A 20,143-nucleotide genomic window follows, 5' to 3' on the forward strand; every position below is an offset into this window, starting at 1 on the left:
GCAAATTTGTTACCTTTAATGGAGTATTCTTTAATAGAGGATTTTTACATGCAAACAAGTACATTCAAACTGAAAGGTTGTACTCAAATGGCAAGCCATTTGTACAGAAAGTAGTCTACTGGTCATGCAAACAAAGGGCTCAAATTTAGATTGTGACCTTGAAGATGAGAAATTGAAAGTGTCCTAGACCACTAGAAGTTTAAAATCACATTATATACCTCATGGGAAAGAAATGATTACCAAATATGTAAGGGATTTGATGTATTCTTTGAACTCCCAGGCAGAGGAATTTTATCATTCTAATCTCAGTCTTCACCTATGAAATATCACTACGGTATCCTGTTTAATGGTCCAGTACACTATAGTGTTCAGTTACAGGCAACGTGGGTTGGTTGTGAAGTCAAAGAATTAAAGACAGGGGTCAGATTCTTGTTCTGACTCGACCTTTCAAAGTAACCTCAGGAACCCAAATCGTAAGCACTTAACCTCCTTTCCAAATACTAATCTCCTCCTTCCATCAATGGTTCACACTTTAACAAGTATTTTGGATCCTCAAATTAAAAGATTAAAAACAAAGAGAAAAGACATTAAAATCGTTTTCACTATCATTAAGATTTACTAAAGGGAGAAAACTATAACAAAGTCATTCTAAAACAAACTTAGATTAAGGTCCTTTGCCTATTGAATCATTAATTTTGGAAAACCTGAGATTTCATAGGGTTTCTTTCAGTGGAACGAATAATCTTGGATACTCTGGTATGAATTCTATGCACACTTATTCAAGAAGGAGGAAAAAGGATTTTTTCCAGCATATTGGCTTTTCATAGTTAAGTCTTCTGGAATCTGAAAGAAGCCTTTGAGCCAAGGGCTCCTGTGCACCAGGAGGCTAGAATTGGCTTGCTGTGCGGAATTACATGGGTGTGGGCATAATTTGTGAATGAAGAACAAATATATAATTAAACATATTTAAAAATCAATTAAGTTTTCCAGGTTCCTTCAGTTTTGAGACCGAAGAGAAATGTTTCTTTTCTTATTGATTGTAGGTATAAATTAAATAAGTCCATCAAAGTTTTTATCTAAACAGAAAGACTAACTTTGAAAAATAAAAAAAGAAGGAGGAAGAGGGGGAAACGAGGGAGGAGAGAAGGAAACCAGAGGAAGGATACAAAGTTTTTTATTTTAAAACAGACTGTGATTGAATTCCAATTTTCTTTTCCTAATCTGATTTTTGTTGACATTAATATAAGCAGAGGGTGAGAGCATATGGTTTAAACACTGTTAATGAAGTCCATCAATATCGTCCTCTCATTAATCAGCCATGATTGCCAGGGAAAAGTGTGGCATGCAGTTATAGCTGTAATATATAATATATGCACACATATTTGGTGTGTGCAAAAGGGGAAAAGAAACTGCAATTTATAGAGCACTTACTCACGGGCAGTCCTTTACACAGGTAATAGCATTTACCCTTACAATAACTAACCTTATGAGGCAGTGACTGTTGTCCTTGTTTTGAAGAAGAGGGTACAGAGGTTCTGAGATGGAGACTGTCCAAGGTTTCATGGCCAAGTACAGGCAGAGCCACCATTCAAGCCCAATGGGCTTAACACCACAGCATCATCTCTTTTTGCTGACCATCTGCTATCTCCATAGGCCTGACTGGTTTTCAGTGGGCAGTTGGATGTCATCCTAGATTTGGTAAGGTCAGCCTCCTCTACTGGCCACATAACGAAAAAAAAAAAATGTTATACAAAAATACCAAAATTGTTAGAAAATACCTAGAATTCTTGTACAGAAATTTTTCCTCTGAAGAAGGTACACTAAGGGTCCGTGGTTCTCAATACCTGCCTGTAATAGAAATGCCTGACTACCAGGACATTTGCTTCTTATTCTACCAGACGCAAGCACTTCATTATACTGACGGTAAACTTTCAAGTCAGACAGAACTAGTCCTGTGAACCGTAAAGCTTTATATAGTTTAGTGTTTTGCAATCATTCTTTAAATAATACACAGTTTATAAAACTGAATGCTACCTTGTCAAAAGCCTGAGTGGAAGCCACCAGAATGGTCTTTCCTGTCCTGCATATTTTATCGCTTGTCTTTTTTTATTCTAAATTAATTAAATCTGCTTACACTTCTTATAAGTTTGGAAGAGTGTACGTCACATACTATAACTTAAAATCAATTGAAAAACCAATGTAGCTCATCAGGAATAGTCCGGTGCAAAAGACCAAAGAGGATATGGATAAAATATGAATATTTCTGAATAGCAATAAAAAAAATATATTAATTCCGTTCTAATATACAGGACTCATGGAGAAAAAAAATAGAGAGCATTTACTCACCCTCCCACAAAAAAGAAAAAACAAAAGCAATGGCTTCTTTAACTTCAAACTCAACATGATGGCTGCTTCATAGAAGGGAGTGGTTTTAGTCTCCCTCACTTAACATCTCCGCTCATCTGTCTCACCTGGACCAGCAGTATCAGCCTCACCTTGGTGTTGGTAAGAAGGCAGAATCCATTCTGCCCCCACCGCAGACCTGCTGAATCAGAATCTGCATCTTAAGAAGGCCCCCCCGGACAGGTGATTCAAATACACATTTATATACTTACATTGATCTACCGAACCTTAGCAAAGAATATTCCTTTTTTTGGAGATTACACTAGAAATAATAATTTCACTAAAAATAATAATGTAATAGTAGAAATAATAATAGAATAAAAATATAAATTGTAATTTCACTAAAATAATTATTTCACTGAAGTTATCTCTAAATACAAAGCCTAATCTTTTAAAAAAAATTAGAAGAATGGGGATAATTTTAAACTTATGATTTTCAAAATAAGCAGTATGATTTTCTCCTAAACTGTTTTGTTGACATTGATATAATCAAAGGTTGAGGGAATGCATTTCTTCATGTGCAGCTAGGGATAATATTGCCTACTCCACAGGTCTGTGGTGAGAATTAAATAAGATGATATGTGAACAGTGCCTGGCATATAGTAGGTAGTCAAAAAGTAGTACATACTATAATCAATTTTATTTTCTGCTCTGCTCTTTTAAAGATGTGTAGATCTATAATTACCACAAAATTTGGTTTTATATTCTTTAAATTTCTAGATATGTAAATAATGAGTCTAGATAAAGGAGAATCTCCAAACATGTCAGACATAAAACATTTATTCTACATTCTCCTGTGACTCAAAAAACAAACAGTGCAATATTCACCAGCACAATTATAATTAGAATAGGAAATGCTTCAGTTAGACTTTTTCTCATGACAAAGATTATCATCAGGTTACTATTCCCTTAGCATTCTCTCTCATGTGACAAATCTAACACAATCTATATCTGTCAACAAGGTTGTTATTTCTCATCTTAGTCTCAGAACTGTGAGCCGTATAATTATTACTATGCCATATTAGCATTTGTGGGTTCCCTCGATACTAATAGGATGCAAAAGGTGACATGTGTATGGATTGTGTCAAGTTGTCACACTACACAAAAACATGGTCCCAATCCCACAGGCTGTAATATCCACCTAATGATACACTCATGTCACAGAAGTACATAAATAGCATGCTGCTGCCCGTTAACACTCCGTTTGCAATAGGATGAGCTCAGGGGATTGTATGTGAATGAGTGAACACATGTCATATGAGATGATTAAAAATGAGTGGGTCCCTTTTAGAGATTAGTGGTTGTTAAATTATTTCATTTACTTGCTATTTGTGATGAATAATAAATCACTCTCACTGTCTGCTGTTCTATTCATTTATTACATGAGGATGTTTAGAAGCTAATTACTCTGAGATAGCCTCCCAACGAGAAAGGAGTAAGGAGATGAGGAATTCCAGTTCAGGATTGCATTTCTTTTGTGCTGGGCCTGACAATGAGCCAGATTCTTTTTCAGGGTTACCCATAGTTATATCCATTTTCTAGTTTTCTTTCAGACTTCTGTTAAGAATATCCTAGTGCTTTAAAGGCTGTTGGAGAGTCTTTAAAGATCAAAATGTCCCTTAATCTAAACCAGTACTTCCTAGAACTGTAAAAGTTCAGCCTCTATTTGGTAGGTGTCTGGAGTACTTATTTCCCTCTGGGACATCTGTTAAACTTTTCGCAGAATGTACAACAAACACTCTCAGCCCCTTCCCTCTAAGAATGCAATTAATCAATTCCTTCAGCCAATGTTTCTTAAGTGCCTACTACATGCTCAGCACTCTGATAAGAGACTGTGGAAAAGAAGTATATATGCCATGTTCTTGGCAGTGAAAGAGTTTAAAATCAAACCAGGGAAATAAACATAAGATGATAAAAGGTTCAATACCTATGGTTCATGAACCTTGGGCCATGCACTGTGTTAGGCACTTTCGTAAACATTGTATCGTCTAACTGAATCATAACAATACTTTGGGATGAGTCTTATTACCAGCCTACAGATGAAAAATTGAAGTTCAGAGATGAGCCTTGCTTATGTTCAAACAGCTGTTCAGTAGAAGAACTGAGACCCAAACCCCTCTGAACTCCAAGTCCAGTACACTTTCCAAAATCTCATATGTGCCAAATACAATATGTGAGATAATTAAGTGCTAATTTGTGTGGCCACAAGACTGAGTTTTGCAGTTCAGAGGACAGGGCCCAGAATTATCAAATAAGTTTTTGTAAATATAGGGCCTTCACTGAGTGAGTTTTGGCAGGGTGAAACAGGTGCAAGGAGCAAGGGAAAAAGAGAACAACAGAAACAAAGCCGAGAGATCAAGATGAGAGAAAAGAGAAACAGGAGGGGCTATTCCAAATTGAAACTGAGTAGACCTTATAAATTGGGTGGGGAGGGGATTACCTAATTGGTTGGGTTTCACAGCCAGTTGGGACCAGATTTTGAAGTGTCTAGAGAATTAAGCAAGGAACCATTAGCTATCATACAACAAAAAAGAAAGCTACTGGAGGGCATTCTTTCCTTGACCAAATTTTAGTCATGTTCCTCTGGGCTACCTTCTCAACTAGGCCTCAAACTTGGCCTAGGGGAACTGCAAACTCTCAGGACAAACAATTTTGTCCAACCCACACATTAAGAGGCTTAAATGCACTTCAACATGGCTTCTATCAGCCCAAGGTCATGTCCCTAGGATGACCCCAGACCCCTTAAAATGCTTGCCTGAGCAAGCTCAATACTGCCACAAGAATTTACTGATTGTTTCAGCAAAAACCTGACAATAGTGTCCCAATCTCACTTTCCTTAGAGTAGTTTCTTTAGAAAACATGCTATTATAAATCCTTTCTCTGTCCCTTTAAGATGTATCTTCTACACCCCAGGGATATCTTTCCCAAGAACCCATCCTCTTTAAGAAAGAGGCAGTGTCCCTGTTCCCCAATCTCTGTGGGAGGAGCCTAACATTGATATGCACCAGTTAGCAAACATGTAGATGGTCTAATCACATTGACCAACACCCACCTCCACTCTCAATGTCTTTTGGTACTTTTTCTTTAGCACATTCCATTGTTTAATAAGCTTCCCACCTTTTGTGTCATCGCAGATGAGTTCAGCTTATACTGGAGTCTGTCTATCCTACTGCAGAAAATCTGTCTTGTCATCTTTAACAAACATCCAGCTCTATTTCTCTTTGACAGTATTGAGCAGGAGAATGATAATAAAAGCAGTGTTCCACTTACCAGCAGGAAGCAGAATGAGTCACCTTTCCCCTTACAGAGGATCCTTATCACCTACAGGTTAAAGCCCAAAGAACTGAGCGTGGCACACAATGACTGCCTGTCATTCCAGTCTCATTTTGCACCTCTTCCCAACCAATACCCAGTGTTATACCCAGCTGAAATGTAAGCTTGCCCTTCCTGAAACAGACCATACTTGTTTCTCACCTCCATAATTTTTCAAAGGCTATTCCCTTTGCCTAGAACAGTATGAAAAGTAGGCATCGTGTACTGAGCATTTAAGGTGTGGTAGGCTCTCTCATAATAAATTTATATTCATTAGCACCATTAATGCTCACAATTTTATAAGGTACATGGTCCCCTTTTGCACATGAGGCAACTAAGGTTCAATGAGTTGAAATAATTTGCTTAAAGTCATTCAGAAAGTGGCAAAGCAGAATTTAACCCAGGGACTCTGAATCTCCTGACTCAGCTTTTACTCAACACCAAATGTGCCATACTACTTTCCCTCCTCCCAGGCTATGGTTTTTCTCCTGTCTGCTTCCCAAGGCAAAATTCTAGGCATACTACAAACTACTGCTCAAGACTCTACCACTTGAAATAGTCCCTGACCCTCTCCTCTCTGCTTTTATAGGGTTCTATGTTTGCTGTATTATAGCCATTGTCATATTTAGAGATGGTATTTTTCATCCATTTTTCTCTCCCACCTTGAAGGTAGAATGTCTGGTTCATTGTCACCTCAAGCCCAGTACTTGCCACAAAACACACACTCAGTTAAAGCCTGTTGTATAAACGCTTGAAAGTGGAGAGAGACAAGCATGAGACAAGTATCTCAAAAAGTTGTAGTAGTGAGGGCCTATGTTAGTAATGGCAGTGAAAGAGAAGTAAACATTTTGGCAGAAAAATCTACAGACTTGTTGATTAGTTGCATGGGATTATAAAAAAGGAATTAAAAAACATCCATTCAATATATAATTATTGAACCTCTTCTGTGGTCCTAGCTCTGTGGTGAGCACTTGAATTGCAATGAAGCTTCCAGCACAGTTTTTAGGAAAACAGTAAGACCATTGGTAGGAACAGGGAAATTCTTCTGAAGCAGTGCTATGGTTGGGGGTGTGTTTGGAGAAAAAAATTGGATGTTCAAATTGATGATTTATAAAATCTTTGAGGTGAACACATGTACTTTATTTGTTTTGATTGATTTTTAGTTTTTTTTTTTTTTTTTCAACAAGAAGGAAGATAGATATTTGCAATCAAAGAAAAAAAGCTCATTTCTGCCAGGTAGATTTTTCGTAGGTGGCAATGTAGAAAAACGGCTTGGAATGAGCATTGGTTTGGTGACTTCATAATCAAGATTGCAGTGCTGTTAGTGTTCCAAAGTTTTCACCATAAAACCTGTATTGTTTTGCAGTTTGCATAAATTTGCATGCCAAATTAAGGGAATTTTAACCCACGTATATGGGAGGAGGGAAAAAATTAATACAGTCTGTATAATTATATTCAAGCCCAAATTAAGAGGCTGTTATGCATATCATATGCAGAATAGTTTAGTAAATCCATCAACATAATCAAGCCCCAGGTGGAGGATGGCAAAGCTACAGTCAATCATGTGCTGGTAAATATCACACCAGCTATCTGGGAGCAAAACAGTTAAGATTTGTAGACCTTGCCTATTTCTGTGGGGAAAATACTCCCACCATGAACAATTTCAAACCACCTATCTGACATCAGTGAACACGGAGTTGGGAAGAGATGTGTACGTTTGGCTCTCAGAAGCTGGTATACACGAGTTTCAGCATAAATTCCAGCATACCACAGCCTTCATCTGAAGACTAAAACTTCTCACATCTGGCTCATTGAGCTCCTAACATAAGAGCTTCTTCTAAGAGATGGACATGCTAATCGGTGAAAGGAACATCAGTACCCATGAAAAACAGCTTTGTGAAACAGTGAGGTACACGTCTCTTGAGTTTCTGGAACATGTGGCCCCTTTGGGAGAATAACCAAAGCCCAAAGGTATAGAAAAGCAACCACTGGTATGTGAATAGGAAGACATTTGCTAACACAATAAGGACTAAATAATTCCAATCTCAGAACAATCCCCTCTGGCCCATCACACCTGTGTGGTTCTAGAGATGGGCCAGGTGTGGAGTAGGGGCACAAGTCACTATGGTGAAAGAAAGCAAGTACCTGACAGTCCTGTGATTATCTGCTTACATACTTGCCTGTCTTAGATTCTGAGCCCCAAGAGCATCAACCACGTCTTAATCAGCATCGCATCCCCAGTGAGTCCCTGACACACAGTGCGTTCTTGATTAATGTACACATTGAACGAGAAAATGAGTAAACTTGCAGGGAAAACATTACTTTTAGGATACCTACATTGCTTACTTCACAGATACATTGTGAAGATAACACAATGACGGATGGGAAGCATTTCGAAAAATGAAAGAATTAAACAAATATTATTATTATTATTATTATTATTATTATTATTATATCTCAAAAGAATCTGCTATAAACTAATTAGAGCAGTATGGGTTTTCCAGTCAAGAATATTGACAATAATCTCTTGTAGACATAGAAGTCTCCTGGTCATGTGGTAAATGCCTTGAAGTACTACCTTCTAAATTATTGTCAAAACATGATAGATTACCACTTTCAGAAGCTTATGTGTGTAAAGTATCTCAGCCTCTGGGAAAATTAAAAAAAAAAAAAAAAAAAAAAACAGAAAAAAAAACTTTGTGTCGGTGTTTCTAAGATCTATTTTCTGACAGTAACTCTCCTGAAGTGGGTTGCTTGTTAAATTTTTCTGCTTAGATTATTATTCAGTTGTTCCTTTCAAGCTTCTACTGAACATATAATTAAGTTCTACTGCAATCATTTTATCAAACAGAAGGATGTCTGATCTGTTGACCATAATTTGCTGGTCTGTCATTATGTGTTACCTCAAAGATTTTCAAAAGTGGGTATCAAGCAGGTAAGAATCATCTGGAAAAACCTGTTCACACTATATGTATTACCCGGAAATTCTAATAGACCCACAATCCGATGTACCCTTTTCCTCCTTACAGACTGGAAATCACTGTTTCAGAGGACTGTTTGTTATATCCCATAGATATGATAGGATAAAAAAAACCCAATAAAAGATTGAGGACCTTTGATCTGAAATATTTTGAGGCAAGTGCTTAGAGTATGGATTCATATGTAGAGTCTTAGAGCTGAAGGGACTCCGTAAGAAGATGTAAAATCCCCTCTCACTTTCTAATGAGTAACTGAGGTGTAGGGTGGTCAGACAGTCTCCAGGTTTGGTGCCAGTCAGTGGGAAGGCAGGGCTGATACTCACCTGGTCGCTGTTTCTACATGTTTACCCACACCCTCTGTCCTCACTGATGATTTTACCACAATTAACACTGCAGTGCTAATTACCAGGGTATGATATTCAAAATCCTATTTTATCTATTGGCACCATCTTAGTTGGGCCTCAGTTTGTTTATACATTTGTTAGATTAATAATTATTTTATAATTTGGTATTAATATTATTGCTTTTCTCTAGGTACCCTTCTCCTGGACTCAACTTCCTATTTCCACATCAATGTTTGTGCCACATATTATAGAACCCCAACCTTCTTTCATTATTCAGTGAATGTGAGGATATTTTATGTAACAAGAACAGTGTTACTTTTTGAAGATACAGTAGCACACAAGACAATGCCCTATCCTCACAGAATTGACAATCAAGCAAAACTGTTAAACAAATAGTTACAACACAGCAATAAGTGCTATGATGACAGAACTATAGATTCCTATGGAAACTCAGAGAAGAGATACTGTATTCATTACCTATGTTGTATAACAAATTATCCCACAATTTAGCGGCTCAAAATAACAAACATGTATTATTTCATAAATCATGTAAATCAGGAAAACAAGTCACAGTCAAGCTGTCATCTATGGCTGTGGGTCATCTGAAGGCTCAACTGGGGATGACATGTCGTCTGTTTCCAAACTCAATTATATGACTTTTCACAGGCCTCAAAAGATTTGTTTTCAGGTTCACTAACAGTGTCACTGGTAGGCCTCAGCTTCTCACTATGTGGGCTTCTCTAAGATGTTTAAGGGCCTTCTAGTAATTGATGGTCTGAGCAAGAGAGTCAGAGAGTGAGAAAGGATGCTGCAGACAAAAGGCATGGGCTTTTTGTAACCAAATCCTGTACGTGACATCGTAAGTAGAAAGTGCACACCCCTTTCCTGTATTCCATGTGTTACACGTGAACCACATATCCAGTTCATATCAAAAGAAAAAAAATTGTACGGGGGCATGAATATCAGGAAGTGGGGATCATTGGGGTCAACTCAGAGACTTCCTACTACAGGTACCCTAAATGGGCAGGGCTTAGAGGTATATGTCAAAGAAACCTCTCACTCCCCCATTTGAGAAAGTGGTATTTGAATGAACTTGAAAGAAAAGGTGGTGAGGGAGCTGTTCTAGGGAAAGACAGTCTGTGCCAATGAGTGGTGGAAGAGAAAGCAGGTTTAATATTCCTGTAGAGACATATAGAAGTTCATAGAAAGTAGTGAGAATGAGGCTGATTGCAGAGGCAAGCCACAGGATACGTCATGATCTCACCAACTTGCTTTCTTTTGTTCTCCTAGAATGGTTTCCACTTTTTATTATTGCATAATGATAGATTATTGCAAGATATTTTTGACTGCAAGTAAAACAATACCCAACTCAAATTGACTTAGCCAATAAGGAAATATATTAGCTTGCATAGAATGAGATTTCCGAGATTGACTGATTGAGTAGCTCAAGAAGAGTTTCTCTACTTATCCACTCTGCCATCCTCAGTATTGGCTTTTTTCTCATGTTGTCACATCACAACGTCCCAGGAAAAAAGAAAAATTCTCTCTTCCTGCATTTCCTACTTGAGTTGGAGAAAACCTTACCCAGAACTTCCCTAGAATTTTTCTGCTCATTTCTCAGTGGCCAGGGTTAGGTCACAGCCTGATTCCTGAGTGAGTCATTGGTAAGGAAAAAGAAATCACCTTGGTTGGTTTAGATTAATAAACTGGAATGGCATCAGCCACAAACAACTACTAGGGACAGCTTCATACCGTATTTCCCCAAAAATAAGACCGGGTCTTATATTAATTTTTGCTCCAAAAGATGCATTAGGACTTACTTTATATTACAAGCATCCTGAAAAAATCATGTTACGGCTTACTTTCTGGTTAGGTCTTATTTTCGGGGAAACATGGTACTTAGACTAGATTAGTTTAGTCCCTCTATGAATTCTTTTCATTTTAGCTTTCATGCCCTGGACTTTAATCAAGGGCAGTTTGAAGGATCAGACACATTAAAATGTGCTTATACATTGACTGTTAAACTGTTTCTGAAGGCATTGTTTTCTTATGCCACTTGAGGTCTTTTGTGAAAAGACTTTCATAAGAAGCTCCATCCAGAATTAAAGTTGAAAAAGAAAACCTTGACGATAGTATACATCTTCCTTTCTGAGAATGAGAAATGTGGAACTCATCATGCTTCTGTTTCTACAATGGTCATCAGGAAACTCCAAGCCAGAGTTGGAAGTAATTCATAGACCCCTATTAACAATTGTAAATTGTTGGGGAATTTTTTTCCTGCCTGCCATCTTGGACTTCGTTTTCTGTTTCTGTATCTCTGTAACCCAGATAATCAGCTGATGCATCCAATCCCTCCTTTTCACCCTCTGTCACCTGAGCTCATCATTAGTTGCCACCATAACTCACGATATTAAGCATTTGGGGAAATTTATTACTGCAGATGGCTAGAGATGATAAAATGAGAGGGAAAGCGCAAGTCATGCACTGTATATCACTAAGGAATTTAAGTAACCTGTTTCATAAACTCTTTCCCTATTCTCCCCTCACATTCCTCACATCTCTTCAGAAGCAACAAAAATTTCTCTCCTTGGTCTGTGCAAGGCAGTTCAGGGATCATCTTTGGTTTTTTAAGTATGCTTGTGGGATTCCTCTTTCCATTCTGGGAAGGTCATCAGTATACTCCAAACACAATTCTCCCCCAAGAGAAAGTCTGGCAGATAAAATGTCTCTATCTTCTTACACATATGTATTTTATTAACCTATTGTGTGTTTGTCTTTCTTTTTCAGCCACCCAAAATCCTTTTTGGGAAAGACAAATTATAAATAAGTTTAGTAATGCTTTCTAAACAATGTTTTGAAGGACATTATTGGCTACAAGAAATAAAATGCTTACAATTACAAATTGTGTATAGCTCACTAAAATATTTGCCGATGACCTGGTGAGTGGCTGTCACATGTGGATCTCAATTTCCTACCCTTCTCCTAATGTTTACATCCAAGATGGGAAATCAATTGAATAAAATACTAGACATTTCGGAATCCAAAACCCACCTCTCAAGTATGTAGAGATCATAGTTGTAATAAATATTTTGATGTAATAAGTATAGTGTAATCTATCTGAAACAATCACATTCTTTACTCTGCTGCAATACAGCACTGCAGGCAAGAACGAATCCTTGACATGATATTGAATAGCTTTGTGATCCCACCATGGTAGAGAGAGATGTTTTTAAAGATGCTGAAAAGGATACCTAACTCAAAACAATATGCTTGAATTATTCATTTTGCCACAATGCAGTTGGAAACCGATCCCCACAGGTCTCCTTTCCACTGTGCTCCAACCCTCTTCATTGTTCCTTTGGAGAGTTCAGCTCCAGTCCTCGCTATTCACAAACCTTTACTGGAACCCAGCATGAGTATGCAAAGCCATCAATAATTTATTTTTTTCCACTTTGGGTGGTGATGATGTTACTGTATCAGCACAAAAAATGATCCAGGTGGATAATGCTAATAATAAGTGTGCTACCTTAGATGTCCCGAGCACACATCCTCCCTGGAGCACAAAACGCTCTCCTATCTATTGGCTCATTTGTCCTTTCAAATGAGGCAGATACTGTTATTAAGTTAGTACGGAAGCATAAAGGTTTAAGCCACAGTAATCAGCAGAGAAAGTAGGAATAAATGGAAAAATGCACAGGGTCTAACTTAAAATCTGTCATACATTGAAGACAAAAATTGTTTTCTCTTTCTTTTGAAAATCCTCAGTTGCACAGTGGAAAAAAATCAATAAATACAATAAAGTAAACTAACATCGGCATGCATTTTACAGTTACCAATACTCCATCTATACTACCATTTCAATACAACCCTGGGCAAGGATATTTTTAACTCCATTTTCTAGATGAAATTGAGGCTCAGAGAGGTGAATTTACTTGCCTGGGATTGTGGAACTAGTACGTGGTAAAGTCAAGACTCAAATCAAAATCTTCTGACTCTAAATCAAGTTCTTGTGTTGCCACAGTTCTGACTAGCAGCTGATAAGAGAAAATTTTAGCCACATTTCAAATCAGGTGGTAACTTACAGTGCTTTATATCATTATATAGGAAAGGAAGATGAAAATAATTCATTCAAAACATTAAGGCTTTAGACTCAGCTGGAAACATGAAAACAATGACCACAACAAGGTCCGGTTTTGTTGAAAATAATACATATATGTAATAAAATATACAATAAAATCAAACTTAATAGACCCCGAAAACATCTCTGAGTTTCTTATCTGCCCAGAACTGGTCAGTATGACTCCTAGGAAAAAAAGAAGTGAGGCTATTTTGAAGGTTAGAAAGAAATGTAAGTCAGTGTGATCATGATGTAGCTAGATAACAATTTAAGCAGAAACATACTGCTGAAATACTAAATATTATTAATTATGTTAGGAATGAGTAAGTCCAGCCTGGTTTGCTATATCAGAGACTTAAAGGGAAGGGAATTTTTGACATTAGGACCAGTAAAGCCATAAAGAAAAGGACTAAGTATAAGCCGTCCGGCTAATGGACTTTCAGGAAGGACTTACAATTGCAGAGCTATCCTAGGACCTGGGGCTGGCCACTAGACACTGAGTTAGAATGGGCAGGCCATGCCTCGACTCAGTCACTGGCAAGAATGATGCTAACAACCCTCCACTGGGTTCCTTCTAGAGCCAGGCTTTTCCTAGACACTTAATACTCATCACTTCCTCTCATCCTCACAAGAACCCTGGAGGATTACTCCATTTTGCAGCTGGGAAAACTGAGGTTCAGAGAGGCTAATTCTTCCCAAGTCCCAAGCCAATAAGCAGCTGAGCTGGGCAATTTCAATTTGAGGCTGGGCCTCTTTGTTACCACACTGCTCTGGGCAGGTGAGGTAGGATTGTTCCGTGCAATGTAACACACCAACTGAAAAACTCAGGGATGAAATGAGGTGGCAAGGAGGAAGAGAAATAACTCATGAAGCTTTTTTCTGCTCCCTGATTCCTCACACCTTCAAGTCACAAATCAATGGCCTACTTCACACTCCTCCTTCTCCCACAGTCCTGAAGGAGAATGAGAATAGAGGAATGAAGGTTTGTGGAGCCCTAGCCCTGACCCCCACAAAGTCATTATTCACGACTATCCAGGGAATCTGTGACTTGATCCTATGTCTCAGCAAGCTGGCTTTCCAGGGGGCCACCTTGGCATTCATCACTAAAACCCCTGAAATTTGGCCTCCGAGGCTTCCAGGCACATGTAGAATGTTATGTTTCTAATCATAACACTCACATAGCTATCTTCAAACAAGGAGCTTGTGAGAGAACCTACCCAAATTAGGAAACCAACGTGGGCACAACAGAATCGTCCTCAATGTCTTCTGCACACTGGCAATATTTTTCTCCTCTTCCTTGATACTGTGACTGAAGCATCCCCTTAAGTGACAGAATTTTTCACAAGGCAACCTCTGTTTTGGGAGAACTAATACCAAGTTCATTTATTATTGGCCTATTTCCAGACATCTATTTTGTTATTTTTCACTGCTGCTTTTGTTACTGGAAAATATTCACCACCACCTCTCCATGCCCCCAAGACTCTGGTCATCTTGGAATTTATTTTCTAGAAAGAGTACTAGGCTCCTGAATCTCAGAATCTGACTAGCTCATTACCAGAGTCACCCCCACTTCTATTGGCTTTAAATTGAATATTTGTGTATGCTTACTCTTTTCTGGCACCTCCAGCTGTAGCCCCAATTTTTGAATTTGAGATGTACGTGATATGAATGATCCTCTTTCCAGAGGTATCTCATGCACCTGCAGCTTAAATCCTAGGCTAGAGACCTGCCTAAGTATCTTGCTTTGTGACTCAAACCCCAAGCCCCATTCAAGTTTCTAATTTATCTCCCAAGGCTAGGGCACCTCCTTAATGAAAAGATATTCAAGTCAATAGCAATAAATACTTTCATTATCTCCTTTATTTCCTACAGAAACTATGTAGGACAGGTACTATTATTTTAACTTTCCAATTGAAGAAACTGAGGCACAGAGAAATTATATAACTTGCTTAAGATCATACAGCTAGTAAATAGGTAGATTTGTAACTGCAGCAATCGATGCTGGGTCTCTCTCTGTCTCTCTGTCTCTCTCTCTCTCTCTCTCTCTCTCTCTCTCTCTCTCTCTCTCATACTCTCATAAAAGCTCTCTCAATTTTTTATTTGTAAATAACTTCACTTACAAAAAATTACCAAGAATAGCAATAGTACAAAACACTGACCTACTCTTTACTCAGCTTTACGTACTGTTCATTAATATTTACCCCATTTACTTTGCCCTTCCCCATCCCCCTCTCTCCCATCTCTACCTACATAAAAATAATTTTTATATAATATATCATGTACAATGGATATTATATATGCATTTTTTTCCTGAACCATTTGGAAGAGAGTCGAATACATCATTCCCTTTTGTCCTTAAATAATTCAATATGTATTTCCTAAGAGGGATATTCTTTTACATAACCACAGCACAGTTATCTAATTCAGTAAATTTAACATTAACATAAAATTTTAATCTAATCTACAGCTACAGTCCAACTTTTCCAAATGACCAAAAAATTGTCTTTTATACTGTATTTTTTCCTTTAGTGCAGGATTCAGTCTATGTTCAGATATTGCCTTTAGGTGCCATGCTTCCTTAGCCTCTTTTAATCTGGAACATTTCCATAGCCTTTCTTTCTCTTGTATGATGTTGGCATTTTGTAGAATATAGTTCATTTCTCCTTGTTTTTTTCTAGTAGAAATTACCTGATTTGAGGTTTTCCTGATGTTTTCCTCATGATTATATTTAGGTAATACATATCCATCCAGGATATACAACATCCAGGATATATTGTGTTTTTCTCAGGGTATCACATTCTGGGAGTACACAATGTTTATTTGCTCTTCATTGGTGATTTCACTTTGTTTACCTAATCAAAGTGTTGTCTGATTTCCATACCATATAGTGACAGCTATTTCTTTTGCAACTAACAAGCAATCTGTGGGGAGTCAGTTTAAGAACATGAAAATATCCTGCTCCTCATCAAAATTTCCCCCCTGCATTTAGTATCCATTGATGATTTTTGGCCTGAACCATTTAACTAAGATGTTTATAAAATGATGATTTTCTAACTCTTTCAGTCCCTCCACATTTACCAATCAGCTCTGGGTATTCTACATCAAATAAGAGCCCTGGCTTTTCCTCCTTGTATTTACCATATTTTGCCATGTATAATGCACACCCACATTTTTGGCCCAAAGTTTCAGGGAAAAACAATCTTTCAGTTTAATTGTTTTAATTCAAATTTTTATTTGTTTACACTTAGGTACTAAAAGTAAAATGTAAAAATTCCTTTATTATAAAAGGAATTTTAGCATTTATTTTTTAATACATTACATTACAAGAAATTTTACGTAACAGATAATTACAAAACACAAGAACAGATACAAGATATGAGAAATTTTATGTACCGGTAACAAATTTACAGTATTTACGCATCGTAGAAGGCCAAGAACTCTTGGTTGTTGCAAGTTCCTCGTAAGTTCAACAAAACTGATGATCATATTCTAGGGTATTATTTTGCATATGGATATCATTACTGATTTCTAGAGTTACACTTTTAACTCATAAGCATAAATAAAAGAATTAAAAACATTTATATAGGGATGGAATTAGTATTACACATGTATAATGTTCATCCTTATTTTTCCCTCACAAATTTGGGCCAAAAAGTGCACATTATACATGGCGAAATATGCTACTTACTTATCTATTTATTATCATTAGTTTTATGGATTTCTATTTTCTTTAGTGGTTTATATTCGTACTCTCCTTATTTATTGTAACATTCAAGTTGTTCCAGCTTTGAGCAGTGGGAGCCCTTCAAGCTTTCTCTTATGCTTATGACATATCCTTATCATTTAAAAAAATATTTGCTTATTTTCTGACATAACAAGATGTTCCAGGGTCTTCTACAACTTTCTCTTCCCCAGCCTTAGATTCACCCATTTCTCTGCAGAGTCCTTGTTCTTTTAGTAGAAATGACATTAGGGACCAAGATCAGAGTACTGGGTGCGCTCGCTACTTTGGGGGTGTTGTTTGGTTCTAGTTTCTTTCAGCAGACAGACTAGGAAATATATGCATGTATATGCACAAATATACACATGTACTTACGTATATGCAAGTACACACATTTACATGAGCACATGTGCATGCATATACACATATAAATATTTTGGAAATCATGTGTTCACTCTGATGCCTCTAATTTGGAGCACACTCTCTTAATTACCATACAGCCTTTGTCCCGTGTTTCCACATGGCTGAAAAAATATGCAAGATAGATTGCAAAGTGACTTAGAAAATATTGCCTCTGTTTTCTATTTATCACAACCTTACATCTCCTGCTTAAAATTTCACCCCCTATTTTGGGAGCAACATTGTATGTCCTTGAAAATTCAATATTATCTTTGATCCACATCTGAGCTCCTTTTCTTTGCAAGGTTGTAGTGGGGGGTTGTGAGAGAGGGGGCCTTGAGTTTCTCCTAGAATTTAGAATATGTGACTAACAATTGTTTTAAATATTTTCAGGTCATTCACATCAAATACATCAAATCCTAAGCAGCTTGTCTGTCCACCATAGGCAACTCCCATTCTAAAGTTTGACAAAGAAAATAAAGACTATAGGCAAAGCCTCTTGTGGATGGGGATTCAAGAATAGTGGTGTCAGAGGAGGGCGTGTCCCCCCAAATCTTTAGGTGTTGGTGGGGGTAAGATGTGGTCCCCAGAGAGAGACCTGGTACTCCAGATATCCCCGGGAGAAAAAAAGACCTATGTTCAAAAGTCATTGAACACTAGGGCAGTCCCCAACCTATCCATGTAAGCCCACAACAGAACCTTAGAACGGAATGCCATGAACCAGCCTTAGGGTTGATGACCTGAGTTCCATGGACTCTACCCGGGTACAACATAGGTCTTCATGGGCGTCTTGCTTCCTGGTACTCACTGGCTTTTGCTTTCTTTTATGGCAGTTGTGTTGAGGTAGCAGAATATGATGGCTTTGGAACCAGGCAGAACTGAGTTGCAGTCCTAGTCTGCTGTGATTAATAAGTGTGTGGTCTTGGGTTATAATCACCTCTCTGAGCCTCAAGTTCTTTATTTATAAAATGAGACTGCAAAACTGTTATGTGAATTTGAGGTAATAAACATAAAGCCATGGCATGTGGTAGTTAGGTCTTAGATAATGTAGATTTTCTTAAGAACAATACACGGGGTCATAACATCTTAGGTATCCTAAGTCCTTTAGTTTGTCCCTAAGCCAAATCATCCAAGAGGTGCCTTTCAGAAAAGCCTGGCAGCTGATATCATGAGAGAACTGAGCTGGGCCAAATCCATAACCATTCTTTATAGGTTATACCCCAGTGTGGATTGACTAATAGCTAACAAGACTATTCCCCTCGTGTTATCAGCCAGAATTTTACAGCAATATAATGGTCTGGATTCATGTCTTTTGTTATTGAATTGTTAGCTGCTTTCATAACTGAAAACATACCAGCTCTTAGGCCTTTATTATCCTGAGAACACCTGCAATATTGTATTTTTTTTGGAAGTTAAATGACCAGATATGGTGTGGGCAGGGGCTAAAACTAAACACAAGAAGTCCCTTGCTGAGGTCTCCTCTGACTGGGCCTGCTCTCCTTGCAAGCAGCATTCTCCCTCAAAGAGCCTGCATTTCTCCATTTTCCCTGCCCAGCGTTGCAAGTCCACAGACCACCCAGCATGGCTGGCTCCCATTACTACCTGAGGATGACTGGCAGGTAAAATGTGACTTTTGTTATTTCCTGCCCAGTAACTCAGAGACAGAGCTGCAGATGGATGTTTGCTGTGTCAGATTCACATGGGAGCACACATTTCCTTGCAAATGCTACACAGAAAGAGAATGTCTTAGCCTGCAGCATCAAAACCTCTCTGCTCTCCAAGAACTGTTGTTCCAACCCAGATGCCTTCACGAGCTACACAGGACAGGTACATCTGTCACCCAAGACTAAGGGGATGGAAATGGAAGGTACTATGTGAACGGCAGAGAGCATATCCCATCTGAAGTCCTTAATATCGAGTTATGTTTTAAACACTGTACTGGCCAAAATAAATGAATCAGCTTGTTTGTGACCCCTGCCCTTATCTGATGTAGATGCTTGCTCTTTGCAGAACTTAATGAAGGAGAAGGAGAAGGAAAAGGAGAAAGAGAAGGAGAAGGAGAAGGAGAAGAAGGAGAAGAAGGAGAAGAAGGAGAAGAAGGAGACATGCCAGAGAAACGGCAGATGGGGTCCTGCTCTTGGCTCTGCCACCAGCAGGCTTGGAGAATTTTGGAAGTCACTTGACTTCTCTGGGCCCAGTTTCCTCTTCAGTAAGTTGAGGACATGAAGCCTCAGGTGAATGTGAAGGTCTCCACCATTTCTTGAAGCTCAGCTTCCACACTGGTCCCAGCCTACCTCTCCAGTCTCTGCTCCTACCTAAAGGCTGACCTAGGTTTGGGGGGACCTGAAGCTTATACAATTTGGGGAAACATCTTTAAGAAAAATAATGCAAAGTGATAAATACACAAGTATATCAACAGTGAGTATTTACTTAAAATTAGAAAAGAAATCACAAAAATATCAACTTTTAAAAGCCAACAGATACCAGAAGTATCACAAAACTCGGGGGGGGGGGGAAATAACAAGAATTATTACTTAACAAACGTTTATAAATGCATGCATTATACATTTTTAGTTGTGTAATCTTTGTTTCTTCTTACAACAAAATTATGTAATAGCCTTTCCTATAGAGACTAGAAAGAGAACTCAGTATTCCTAATAACATAGGTGATCAAAATTTATTTATTATTAATGATAATTTGAAAATTTATTTCAACTCTACAACTCATTATTGGAAATACCATGTATATTTTTAGTATTTTTTTGTCAAATTTGGGGAAAATCCTCTATCAAGGGTGTGTTATACATGAGCGGTACAATTTTCCGGTATTCATGCTTCCTTGGGCAGAGACTAATCTGAAATATTCTTT

At 37.9% G+C, this 20,143-nt stretch overlaps 1 long non-coding RNA gene across 5 annotated transcripts in view; it reads right to left on the bottom strand.

The window, feature by feature from the left end:
* Positions 1 to 20,143, bottom strand: part of LOC308488816 — a 375,646-nt gene that overhangs the window by 219,789 nt on the left and 135,714 nt on the right. Inside the window, exons 4-5 of one of the 5 annotated variants that reach the window (XR_013991973.1) lie at positions 12,974 to 13,071; positions 1,484 to 1,714 (exon numbers count right to left, since the gene is read on the bottom strand). The exons of 2 other annotated variants lie outside the window; for them this stretch is intronic. This is a non-coding gene — a long non-coding RNA (uncharacterized lncRNA). Of the gene's footprint in view, positions 1 to 1,483; positions 1,718 to 12,973; positions 13,072 to 20,143 lie in introns of all 5 variants that reach the window. 2 more of the 5 variants (XR_013991971.1, XR_013991974.1) reach the window with 2 other exon arrangements.

Source organism: Rhinolophus hipposideros (genome assembly GCF_964194185.1).
Source record: "Rhinolophus hipposideros genome assembly, chromosome: 2".
Classification (NCBI taxonomy): Eukaryota; Metazoa; Chordata; class Mammalia; order Chiroptera; family Rhinolophidae; genus Rhinolophus; species Rhinolophus hipposideros.